Genomic DNA, 12,240 nt, shown 5'->3' on the forward strand with positions numbered 1-12,240 from the left:
AGTGATGACCTAAACAGTGGTGCAGGTTGATAATAACTTTGATGTGAGTGAATGTTATTTTCATACTTAAGGAGGTAGAAAGAGGATGTATCAGGAAAAACTACTAGCAATGTAAGAAGGTATTATATAAAGTAAGCCCATCCTACTTTATCTTACACACCTTTGGTATAGTTGCTTTCCCTTTTATTATCCCCAGCACTGTCCTTGGCATGTAAATTACTCCAATTTACATGCAATGTGAAACTTCAGTAATACCGGAGTAAAAATATATATAGGGTTACCAGACTGCAAGTGTGAAAAAATGAGACAGAGGGTAGGGAGTAATGGGTGCCTATATAAGAAAAAGTCCCAAAACACTGGACTGTCCTTTTAAAAATGGGACATCTGGTCACCCTAAATATATAGGAATGATGGAGTAGGTCATACTGGTGGGGGAGTGGCACTATATGTGAAAAAAAGCGTAGAGTCTAATATAGTAAAAATCTTAAATGAATCAAACTTTACCATAGAATCGCTATGGATAGAAATTCCATGCAGAAATAATAAGCGTATAGCAGTAGGAATATACTACTGACCACCTGTCTAGGATGCTGATGGTGACTGTGAAATGCTCAGGGAGATTAGAGAAGCTACCAAAACAGAAAACCCAATAATAATAGGGGATTTCAACCATCCCAATATTGACTGGGTACATGGGATGCAGAGATAAAATTTCTGGACACCATTAATGACGGCTTCTTAGAGCACCTCATCCTAGAACCCACAAGAGGACAGACACTAAGTGGAGCACAGGATCTGGTCCAAGAAGTGAATGTAGCCGAACTACTCAGTAATAGCAACCATAAGGTAGTTAAATTTAACATCCTGGAAGAGGGGAATACCAAAGAAACCAATTACAGTATCATTTAACTTCAAAAGGGGAACTACACAAAAATGCGGAAGCTAGAGAACAGAAATCAAAAGGAACAGTCACAAAAGTGAAAGATAGCAAACTGAATAGAAACTATTTTAAAACACAAAAATAGAGGCTCAAATTAAAAGTATATCCCAAACAAAAAAACAACATTAAGAAACCCCAAAATTATCACAGTTAGAGGCAAAAAGGCATTATTTAAAAATTGGAAGTCAACTCCTGCTGAAGAAAAGAGAAAGGAGCATAAACTCTGACAAGTCAGAGGTAAAAATGTAATTAGGCAGGCCAAAAGAGAACTTGAAGACCAACTAGCAAAGGACACAAAAACAAACAGCAATTTTTTAAAGTACATCTGAAGGAGGAAGCCTGCCAAACAATCAGTGAGCCACTAGACGATCAAGGTGCTAAAGGAGCACTCAAGGAAGAGAAGGCCATTGCAGGGAAGCTAAATGAATTCTTTGAATCGATCTTCACAGCAGAGGATGTGAGGGAGATTCCTACACCTGAGCCATTCTTTTTCAGTGACAAATGTGAAGAATTGTCCCAGATTGAGGTGTCAATAGAGGAGGTTTTGGAACAATTGATAAACACAAATAAATTACAAAAGAATTCAAATATGAAATTGCACAGCCACTAACTGTGATATGTAACCTATCACTTAAATCAGCTTCTGTACCAGATGACTGGAGGATAGATAATTCAACATCCTATTCAGATGGATCCATCTCATGAGAACAGTCCTCTGTCCATGAATGTCTCACAGAGGTCAAATATCCCAAAGCCCTCCTAATAGCACCACAGCCTGAGCTATCTGTTGGTCATCATAATCTTATCTCACTTTCATTCTGCCCCTCTAGGGAAGGTAGAAACCCACTGAAGATCACTTAAGCCTCCATTTCCTTAAGCGGCTTCCCCAGCCTGGCATCGTCTACCTTGATGCGTCCCAGTGAGAATCTAGCTGTGTCATTGGTTCCCACATGAAGGACAATCAGTGGATTCTTTCCTGCTCCCATTAGGATTCTCTTCAGCCCCAGGTCCACATCCCATATCTTAGCTCCCGGCCAACAGCACACCCTTCTGTTCTCTGGATCAGCTCTGGTGACAGGCCTGTCTGTTCTTCTTAGTAAAGAGTTACCAACCTCATAGACCTGCCTTTTCCTGGTGATGGTGTGATTCTCTGGTCTTCCTTCTGTTCTTTCTGGCTGCAAGTCCTCTTGTCTTTTATTCTTCCTTGAAATCTTCTACGGGCTGTATCCTCCTGGGGCTTTGAGCTATGTGTATTTCCATTGACCATTCTCTTCTTCTTACAGGACTAGCTGCTCTTCTCTTCTTCCTTGCCCTCCCTCCTTCAGTTACAGCCTGCTCTGCCCCTTCTTCATTTTCCAACTCCACAAAACTGTTCATGGGGTCTCTTTCTTCCTCACTATCTGGTCTTTTCCTCTGCCTGGTTTTCATAGTCACATGTTTCCAATTGTTACTTTTCTCACCCAGCAGTCTCCCTTCACAGTTCTTCAGGCCAGCTTTCATCTACAAATCTTGACTTTTCCCTTCAGCCTCCTCTTGCCTTCCCTCCATCATTTTCTTGAATCTCCTTCAAAACTCAACCATAGTTTTCTCCTGCATCCCCAAACCTCAGATTGTCTCTTCCCTCGGTTCTATCAAGCAGCCCTTCATACAAACTAAGCCCTTTTCAGGTACCCGCTCCAAGATCACATACATCCCACAGCTTCCACATATGGTCATCTTCATTGTCTCTTCTATTGCTTGGTTCACTACCGCTGCTGCCTCAGTGACTGCCATAGCCTCCCCAGCTCAAGTCTTCTCAAGGAAAAAAACAAAACAAAACAAAAAAACAAACAAAACCAAAAACCTAAACAAATATCAAGATAAAACCAGAACATTCCCTCCCCCAAACTCCCCTTATAAACTCCCACTCAAACTCCTCTGTTTACAGCTCTGTTTGCTGGCTCCTGCGCCGCTGTAATTTTTCTCTTCTGTTCATTCCCTCTGAAGCACCAGGCATTGGCCTCTGTCAGAAGACAGGATCTTGGGCTAGATGGACCATTGGTCTGACCCAGTATGGCCATTCTTGTGTTCTTATATAATTTACACCACTATTTACATCTGAATTTGTTCCAGAGACTTCCATGGGATTACACCTGCTTACACCAGGTCTAAATTTGGCCAGTCAATCTTGGATCCCACAGGTGCATTGATATGAAGTCTTTTTTGGTGGAGGGATGACACTTTTTTAAGAAAGTTGGACTGAAATAGATGGTTCTGAAAAAAACTGTCCTTGGTTCAAGGATTTTTTTGCACTTCTATTCAGATTCTGCTCCAGTTTATAGTGGTGTTGTTAATCCCTAGTAGCTTCGTTGACATAACAGAATAATGGAGCAAAAAATCTGGCCCTTTTTCTTCTCATTAGATTTCCTGCATATATTGGTATAAAGAAAGGCTGTTTCAAAACTGCAGAAATGCATTCAGATATGACTGAATGCCCTACCTGAGGGATTCCCTTATCTTCAGTGGGATTTTTCCTGAGACTATTGACTAACTCACCAAGTTTCTTCAAACAGCAGATAACATAACAGATTTATAGCGAGTTTATCTCTTGGGCAAGCTGAAGTGGTGGAAATTGCCTGGAGAAAATTGAAACCCTAATAACTGATTCTTCTTGCTGTTAAAATTTTGAAAGTCCTGAGTCTTTCCAAGATCAAATCAAAACTGCTCAGCAGCAAGCCATGGGGAATTCCTCCAGATTCCTAGAGCAGCTTTCTTGCTTAAATCCAGAAATAATACTGTTACAGATGTAGATTTAGAATGAAATTATTTGCCTAAAATAGAGAACTCTGTTACCTCTAGGGATTTTCAGTATCTGCTAATTTGGCTGTTATTAACGTTGTCATTGATATCCAGAATCTATGAATTGTAGAGGAAAGCTGCAAAAGCTTAGTTATATAAGAAACCCTCGAGGCCATGAAATGTTATTAAGACGCAAATCATAAATTCACAGCTCTTCTGTGATTGATTTGGAGCCAGAAAATCAGAGGGATATCCATACTGTATGGGACACCTGGTTTATGTATGTAAATAAATATATATGTGCATATGTAAATATGATTTTTTCCCCTTCTCCATTTTGATGTGGGAGCTGCTGGTGATACCAGAACTTCTTCTCATTGTCAGCAAGGTCACCATTCAAAAATATCTGATTGAGCCAAATGTTTACCACATTCCTCCAGGGGTAAATGAAATCTGAAAGAAGATAATTCATGACTCACAGTAGGGGTTTGAAAGACCATGTCTGCTGGAACAATTTGTATAGTGGGGTTGCTGAGAGCCATTGAACCAAACTGTAAGCCCTGTATATGATGGAAACCACTTAAAGCCAGGGGATGCTGCAGCATCCCTAGTTCCAGCACCTATGTGTAGCACCCTATGGCAACAAAACTGTAACTGTATACGGCAGAGAAATACTGCCAGACTAAGTACAAGCCTCTGCATTGCATCAAAATGTGTCTCCACATATCCTGAGAGTTTTATGGAAACAATTGTTATATAGTGTTCATTCCATGTGATACTTCTCTTGTGTGTTTTGTAAAATGCATTGCACATATGTTTAAATATGATGGGCCAACTTTATCCCTGGAGTAGAATTACACCAGGAATGAATTCTGCCCATTTTTGTGTAAACCCCACACTGGGACAGAAGGGATTAAGGAGCCATTCTGGGCCCAGGTGCAGGGCCGTGCAAACTAGGCGGCTGCCTAGGGCGCCTAGTGATTGGGGGCGCCTAAAAGTCCCCTCAGGCCAGGAGGTGGAGTGGAGGTGAGCTGGGGGGGGCGCGCGGGGAGGACTGCCCGCAATAACGGGGAGTAGAGGCGCACAGGGGAACAGCTCCCCGACCCAGCTTACCTCCACTCTACCTCCTCCGCTGAGCACACAGCCCAGCCCTAAGTCTCCTCCAATCCGCGCCACACGCCTGGGTGAGGAGGACAATTAGAGTGGCACCAGCGTGCTCAGTGGAGGAGGCAGAGCCGAGGTGTGCTGGATGGGGGAAAACCCAGGCAGGGTTAGCTGCCGTGGCGGGGGGAATCTCCCCAGGCAGGGTTAACTGCTGTGGCGGGGGTGGGGGAGGTCAGGTCTCCCCAGTCAGGGTTAGCTGCCACGAGGGGATGGGGGAGAGTCTCCCTGGGTGGGGTTAGCTGCCGTGGGGGGGACAGGGGAGTCTCCCCGGGCGGGGTTAGTTGCCGTAGGGGGACGGGGTGGAGAGGGGTTAGCTGTCGTGATGGGGGGAGTAGCTGCTGTGGGGGGGGAGCTCCCCGGGTGGGGGGCTGAGTTAGCTGCCATGGGGGGGGCAGAGTTAGCTGGGTGGGGGGATGCAAGGTGGAAGTTTCGCCTAGGGCATGAAACTTCCTTGCACCGGCCCTGCCCAGGTGACTCCATCCCGCTAGACCTGTTGTAGCAGGAGGAGGAGCTTAAGAGGGAGATCACTCAGAAGGGGATAGTGGAGGGGAGGGAGAGAGAAAGGGAGAGAAGAGGCGAAAGGAGAGGAGACCTATCTTGGGAGCTCCTGAATGAAGGTACAGCAGTCCTTCCTGAAAGGGTGGGCCTGCAAGCTGCTCAAGGCCTTGGCAGCTGCTCAAGCCTTAGAAAGGGTCTATGGAAGAGATCCAGCTGTGAGCTTTCCCTCTTGGGCAGAGGGCTAAGAGAAGCCTGGAAGGCTGAGCCCTGAGCTGGGAACCTGGCTGGAAACAGGCCCAATCAGGGACTGCAGCCTGCCCGAAACCCTGGGTTGAGGGAAAGCATGGCAGCCTCGAGCAGTAGGAATAAAACCCAGGAACTTGCCCCAGCTTGAAGCAGGGTCCAGCCTGCAAAGAAAAAGGCTACCAGCTGCGCTGAAGATTCAGTTGTATTTGCTATCTTCTGTTGGACTTGAAGTGAAGGATTTTATGCCTTGTGGGGAAGCAAGTGATAAGAAGTCTCCAAGGGAGGCAGGCCTGGAGCATTCTGGGATGTTTGATATCAATGCCTCTCATAGGGCTCAGGGTCAGATCATGGTGGAGAGCAAGGGCCTGGGCTCCCCTAACAACCACCTTTTTTTGTGGAAGGAGAGGATAGAGACATTGCAAGCAGTGAGTCAAGGGCATATTACCCACAGGGGCCCGGAGGAGAGCTGAAACTTTTTTCTTTTGCGGGAACTTTGGGCTGTATATATTTTGTTGGATTCTGTTACCCCAGAAGGGAGAAAGCTCAACTGGTGACCTGACTGGAGGGTGAGATGGCAGGAAACCAAGACAGGTTTCTGATAGAATGTCATCAAAATTTACATAGTCTTGCAGAACGTGTTGAGTTTGACAAATTGACATTTTCTGACAAAAACATGTTGTGCCAAATTTTTTCCAACAGCTCTACTAATTCTTGCTCAGGATTTCATGGCACTCACTACCCCACCATTGTGCATTCCCAGAGGGCTAGGAACAATCTGACCCAAAATGTCTGCTGTTGCCAGTTTTTAAGAAATTTGAATCAGTAGCAGCATATGAATCAGTAATGCTGGTAAATTCTGTCTGGGCTTTCTCTGTGTTGATGCTGGGCTTTCAGGAACCCTACTTTTGAGTGTCCTACTTCATCCCTCCCTGCTTACAGAGGCATTATCAAGTTACCAATGTTAAAAAAGGATTTCCCTTAAGGACTGATTTTTCTTGTAAGCCATAATGTCTGGATTCCCCCTGGACAATGTGTGAAACCATATTTCCCATGTTGAGAAATAAAAGCAAGCAGCAAAACTCCTTGAAAAGCAAGCAACAAAACTCCATGCAAAGTGTGCATATGTGGACTCTTTCCCCTAACTCAGCCACTGTCCCTACTGCTGCGTCAGGATCTTTAGTTCCCACTAAAGTCAGGTTGAGATCCTGGCAACATGTTGAGCATCTTCTGGTCCAGCCTCAACTCTCACTGGTCACCCAGTTCACTGACCTGCAATTTTCCGCTTCCTCTCTGTCCCTCACAAGTAAGTTTAAGGTATCCTTTGGGCTGTCTAATAATAGATTGATCTGGGTTGTCTTGAGGATTTGGTCCAGTGCATTGTAAAATGGGTCCCGCAGCCCTAGGGACATGTAGAACTTGCTGATTATAGAAGCTTCTATTATTTTTTGAAACTTAAGATTGTAACTCATTTGTGTATATATGTTTGCCTGCTTTAACCTTCAAATAACTATGTAGTTCCCTTTTCCTACTTAATAATTCTTTATATAGTTAATTATAGGATTGGATGCAAACATTATCTTTAGTGTGAGATCAAAGGTGCAATGGACCTGCGGTAAATGTCTGGTCCTGTGGGGCTGGGAGTAACCTGAATATTGTGATTTTGGGAGTAAGGGACCATCTATCACTAAGGTGCACTCACCTGAGTGGCAAAGTAGATCAAAGTACTCCAGGGGACTGTCTGTGACTCCATGTTAAGGCTGTTATAATGCCTAAACAGTTTACATTTGATAATTCTTGGGGATATCTAAGTATAGAACTCACAACCAATCTGGGGTTTGTGCCCTGGTTCTTAATCTGCTCTGAGGTTGATCCTCATGCTCTTGAGTCACTGCGGACAAGATTACAGGGCCTCAGTCTGTCATTATCTTTCTTCTCTTGTTAGGATGTCAGAAAGGGGGGCAGCAGAAATGTCTCTTGGGCAGTCAATTTGCAATCTGCTCTGCTATTAGAGTCAGTCCCCTGAGATGCTTGTGCTCAAACTCTGAAGTGTTTTTCTCTTGATGTGTCATCCAGTCCTTCCCCCTCCCTTGGTCTCTCTCTCTCTCTCTTTCCCTTGGTAGCTGGAATACCGGGTGAGAGTCCTGTTGCTGTCCTGACCTTGCCTGCGCCCTCCTCCTGTTTTTTACTCCACTCAACTCTTCTTCTCTTTCTGGTAAGTTTGACAAACAATTTCTCTGCTGACACTATTTTAGGGCACTGGTCACTGCCTTTCATCAAAACACCTCACTTCAGTACTGTCAGTGCAAGTTTTCACAATAAGTTTATTTTGGGGGCATTACTTTGAAAGCATAGGTGCTGTGTGTGTGAGACAAAAAGCCGATATAACAATAACAGCTCTGTGCTGGCTGCCACTGAAAGCAAGACATGCATTTCTCCAAAGAAAGATTAAAAAAATAAAACAATTAGATGAAGATGGATCTTATATAAGATCAAGGAAAATGGCTGTTTTGCTGCAAAAATGATCAGGACTCAGGTGTGGATGAGATGTAAGGCAGGTGATCTAGTAAAGTTTCTGGGTCTGGTTTCTTACAGTTCTTCTGCAGGTGTGTGTCCTGCAGCATCCAGTTACTTTGCTGATCTTTGTACTAGAAGTTGTTGATAAATGCTGACTACTTTATGCCATTACGTAATTAGTTGTGTCAGGTTATTATTGTTTTTGAAGGAATATGAAGGGTTTAGGATAACACAAGGCACATCCATTTGTCTGTGGAATAATCAGAACTAATCTGACATGGGACATGCCAGAGTTTGACATTTGCTGCTTTAAGTTTTACTGTAGTGTAAGTCTGAGTTCATTTCAAGGTAAAACTTTAGTTTTGATCAACACATGTTGTTTGGTTTGATCATGTTGAAGACTGCTTTACAGATGATTTTTAATGAATTTAAAGAATAAAGTGCAAAATACCATTACCCATTTTAGAAGTGCTTAAAATAGCTTCTGGCAGCAGAGCAGATGCCATGTGTCTTTCTGCTGGCTACAAGAGAAGGCAAGAACTAAATATAGACAAGTGTTTGCAAACCTTCTTGAAGTGCAAACTGAAAGAGGGGAAGGATAAAGAAATACTTGTAGCATAGAAGATGACACTTTTCATAATCCACATCCCCATTTTAAAATACTTGCGTTGTTTACAGAAAAAAACAACATTTATCTTTGTGGCTGTTCATAATTGATCAGTATTTCCTAAGTGCAGAGTGTAACATGGTGACAGAGTGTCTGTACTGCATGGGTGACTGTTTTTTCCAGCAGTAGAAGAATACTATTATCACAATACTGCTATGTCAGGGCATTGCCCTTTTCTATTTTTGGACTAATTGAACTTTAAAGTAAACGTACAGACCTGAAAGTGAGATTTAAGGGTCACTGTCAGAAAACATTGAAAAGGGTGCTGTATTTTAGATCCAAACAAACTCAACATATGACAATACTGACAGTCTTGGGATTATCAAATGGGGACCCACAGTTTCTCTCTCCCTTTGGGCTAAGCAGATTTTGTGTTCGAATCCCCCTATCAGTGCATAGGTTGACTGCAGTAATAGAAGCTGGACTGGCTGTTAAAGTGGGGTGCCATCTCCAGTGGCAGTTAAAGTCTCATTACATTTGTTTTAAAAAGGAATATTAGAGGATAACGCCAATGTCCTAACCAACTTTCCCACCAACAAAACTTTTCCCACCTGAAGGCACAAAGGGTAGGTTTACACAGCAAAGAAAAACCCACGGCTGGCCCATGCAAGCCTACTTGGGCTTGCGGGGCTCGGGCTGCGGGGCTGTTTCATTGCTGTGTAGACTTCTGGGCACAGGCTGGACCCTGAGCTCTGGGACCATCCCCACTCTGCAGAGTCCTAGAGCCTAGGCTCCAACCCAAGCCCAGAAGTCTACACAGCAATGAAACAGCCACACAGCCTGTGAGCTCAGGTTGGCTGGCACGGACCAGCCGTGGGTTTTTCTTTGCTGTGTACACATGCCCAAATAGCTCTCGTCCGAGGGACACAGTGCCGTTCCATGATTCCTAAGCTCCAGCATGCAACTGAGTTGGGGAACAAGGCAGGGCCCATAGATTCGTGATTGGACAGATTCATTGCCCATTCCTCCTCCTGCTCACCACAGAATAGGATGCAGCCAATATGGGAACTACCACAGCCATTTTTAGGCACTTAAGTACCCCATTGTGATCCATAAAACTCCTACCCTCCTAAACTCATTGGGTGCCGAAATTTTTCAAAGTAAAAATTCCTTCAGCACCTACATTTCTGCCTCTGTGCATGCACACTGCTACCTTGCTCCAAGCATCCGGCCACCTATCTCCTGCCTCAGCCCCAGAGCGATTCACAAACCTGGAGAAGACAGACGTTCAGCTGCCTAACTCACCCAATGGGCCTGATCCAGTGGGCAGACTGAAAGGGCACCTACCAGATCAGGCCCCATTCAAAATCCTGGAGGTGGTTATGCTATTTTATAAACTTTCATCCCAGCTGTTAGACCACTCATCTGAGATGGGAGAGACCCAGGTTTTGCTCCCTCACCCCTGGCAGGGGGAGAAGGATTGGAACAGGGGCCCTTCCATCTCTTAGGTGTGTGTGCGCTAACTACTGAGCTGTGGGACATTCTGATCTGAGACTCTCTCAGACTCTCCTGTTGAAACTGTTTAATGCTAGCTAAATAATGGAAGGGTGACTGAAGCAAGGGGATTTGACCTAAAGTCTCCTGCCCTTTAAGTGGGTGTCCTCACCAGTGGACTACAGAGTTATTCCATTCTCTTTCTCTGGCCCATTCTGTCATTATTTAATCCAGAGTACAACAGCTTCAACAGAAGAAAGCCTGACATTAGAATATCCTGTAGCTCAGTGCATTCTCTTGGGAGATGAGAGACTTCAGTTTCAACCCTTTGTCCGCCTCTGCCTGGCAGGGGCAGGATTTGAACCTGGGATTCTCACAACCCAGGTGAGTGCACTAACCACTGAGCTGAAAGTTATAAGGTGGGCACTACCACCCCTGGCCATTTTGTGTGATGTGAGGCAGGCACCTAACTCATTCTCACAGGAAACTACACAGGCTCCTAATCCAGAAGAGGGATTCCCATTTGTGGATCGCTCACAGAACTAGGCACTTCCCAGCACCTATCTCTGAGAAAGAGGGTGGGCTCAGTACATCAGTATCTGCTATCCGCAAGCTTAGGCAGCTCTCTCTTAGCATGCTGGCTTTGTGGATCCCATTCTTAGGCACCTATCCCTCGCCATTCATTGTATAGTAGCTAAACCTAGACACCAAACTTGGCTTTGTGGATTGCATGTTGTTCATGTGATTTTCTAAGCGCTGTGACACTCAGCATTGCAATGCCTAAATCCTGTTGTGGATTCCACCCAGAGTGATTCTATAACTGCTTTATGGCCTGATGAGGAAGGATTCCTGATGCATGGCCAGGTTACTCTGCAGGGAGTGACAAGGTGGGTGAGGTAATATCTTTTATCAGACCAACTTGTGTGAGCGAGAGAGACAAGCTTTCAAAGAGCTCTTCTTCAGGTCTGGGAAAGATACTCAGAGTATCACAGGTTAATACAAGGTGGAAAAGATATTTCAAGGGGTACTACACCTCTACCCTGATATAACACAAATTCAGATATAACGTGGTAAAGCAGCGCTGTGGTGGGGTGGAGCTGAGCACTCCAGCGGATCAAAGCAAGTTTGATATAACGCAGTGTCACCTATAATGCAGTAAGATTTTTTGGCTCCCAAGGACAGCGTTATATCAGGGTACAGGTGTATTAACATATATGTGTGTCTGTTATAACCAGATATGACCTAATGTGTGGTACCCTGTAGCAACTGTAGCACATTTAAGGTTATATTTTATAGAGTGTTAGTTAACGAATTTCACACTGGGTTTGCCTAGATTAGAGTTTGTGGCCCTGTTTTAACTCTAGTTAATTTATTGCCAATTAATTCAAATTAATGACCTCAATTGTAAATGCTAGTCTAAACACTTCAGAACTGTTTGTGTTCTAGAACAAACATTTGTAGACATCCAGACTAGCATTTATAATCATGGCAGTTAATTTGAATAATTGGCAATCAATGAACTCAAGTTAAAATAGGACCACAAACTCTAACCTAGACAAACATATTAATGCAAAAAGGAATTGTTTGGATAAATCACTTATGCTGGGCCTAATTTTCCTCAATAAATTAGGTACAAAATGCTATCAAATCAGAATGTAAACTTTTTAAACTCATTTCACACAGGGGTACTGACTTCAGTAGGGGCAAAGCAGCAGAGAATCAGGCCCATTGATACGATAGTATTGTCCATAGGGCCAGACACTGCAGTCTTTACACAGGCAAAACCCCCACTAAAGCCAATGAGAGTTTTGTCTATGCAAGGATTGTAGGAACAAGTCTGTAGGCCAGCATTTTAAATGGTGTTCCTCCAAAGATTCCCAATGTTATGCCCACAGTTAATTGCTGGAGGACATGGTAGGCTATAGAAGGTTGACTTTCTTATCTTCAAGTAGCTAGACTTCTGAATGTTAACATTTAATACCCAAGATCAATTTGACTG

The 12,240-nt window shown here is 44.0% G+C and overlaps 1 protein-coding gene across 1 annotated transcript in view; it reads left to right on the forward strand.

Annotated features, from left to right (window-relative positions):
* The first annotated feature begins 7,720 nt into the window (after positions 1-7,720).
* TXLNB (taxilin beta) overlaps positions 7,721-12,240 on the forward strand; it is a 57,571-nt gene continuing 53,051 nt past the window's right edge. Inside the window, exon 1 of the mRNA XM_050949645.1 lies at positions 7,721-7,838. The gene's annotated coding sequence lies outside the window, so the exon portion shown is untranslated. The remainder of the gene's footprint in view (positions 7,839-12,240) is intronic.

This window comes from Gopherus flavomarginatus, chromosome 4 (assembly GCF_025201925.1).
Source record: "Gopherus flavomarginatus isolate rGopFla2 chromosome 4, rGopFla2.mat.asm, whole genome shotgun sequence".
Classification (NCBI taxonomy): Eukaryota; Metazoa; Chordata; order Testudines; family Testudinidae; genus Gopherus; species Gopherus flavomarginatus.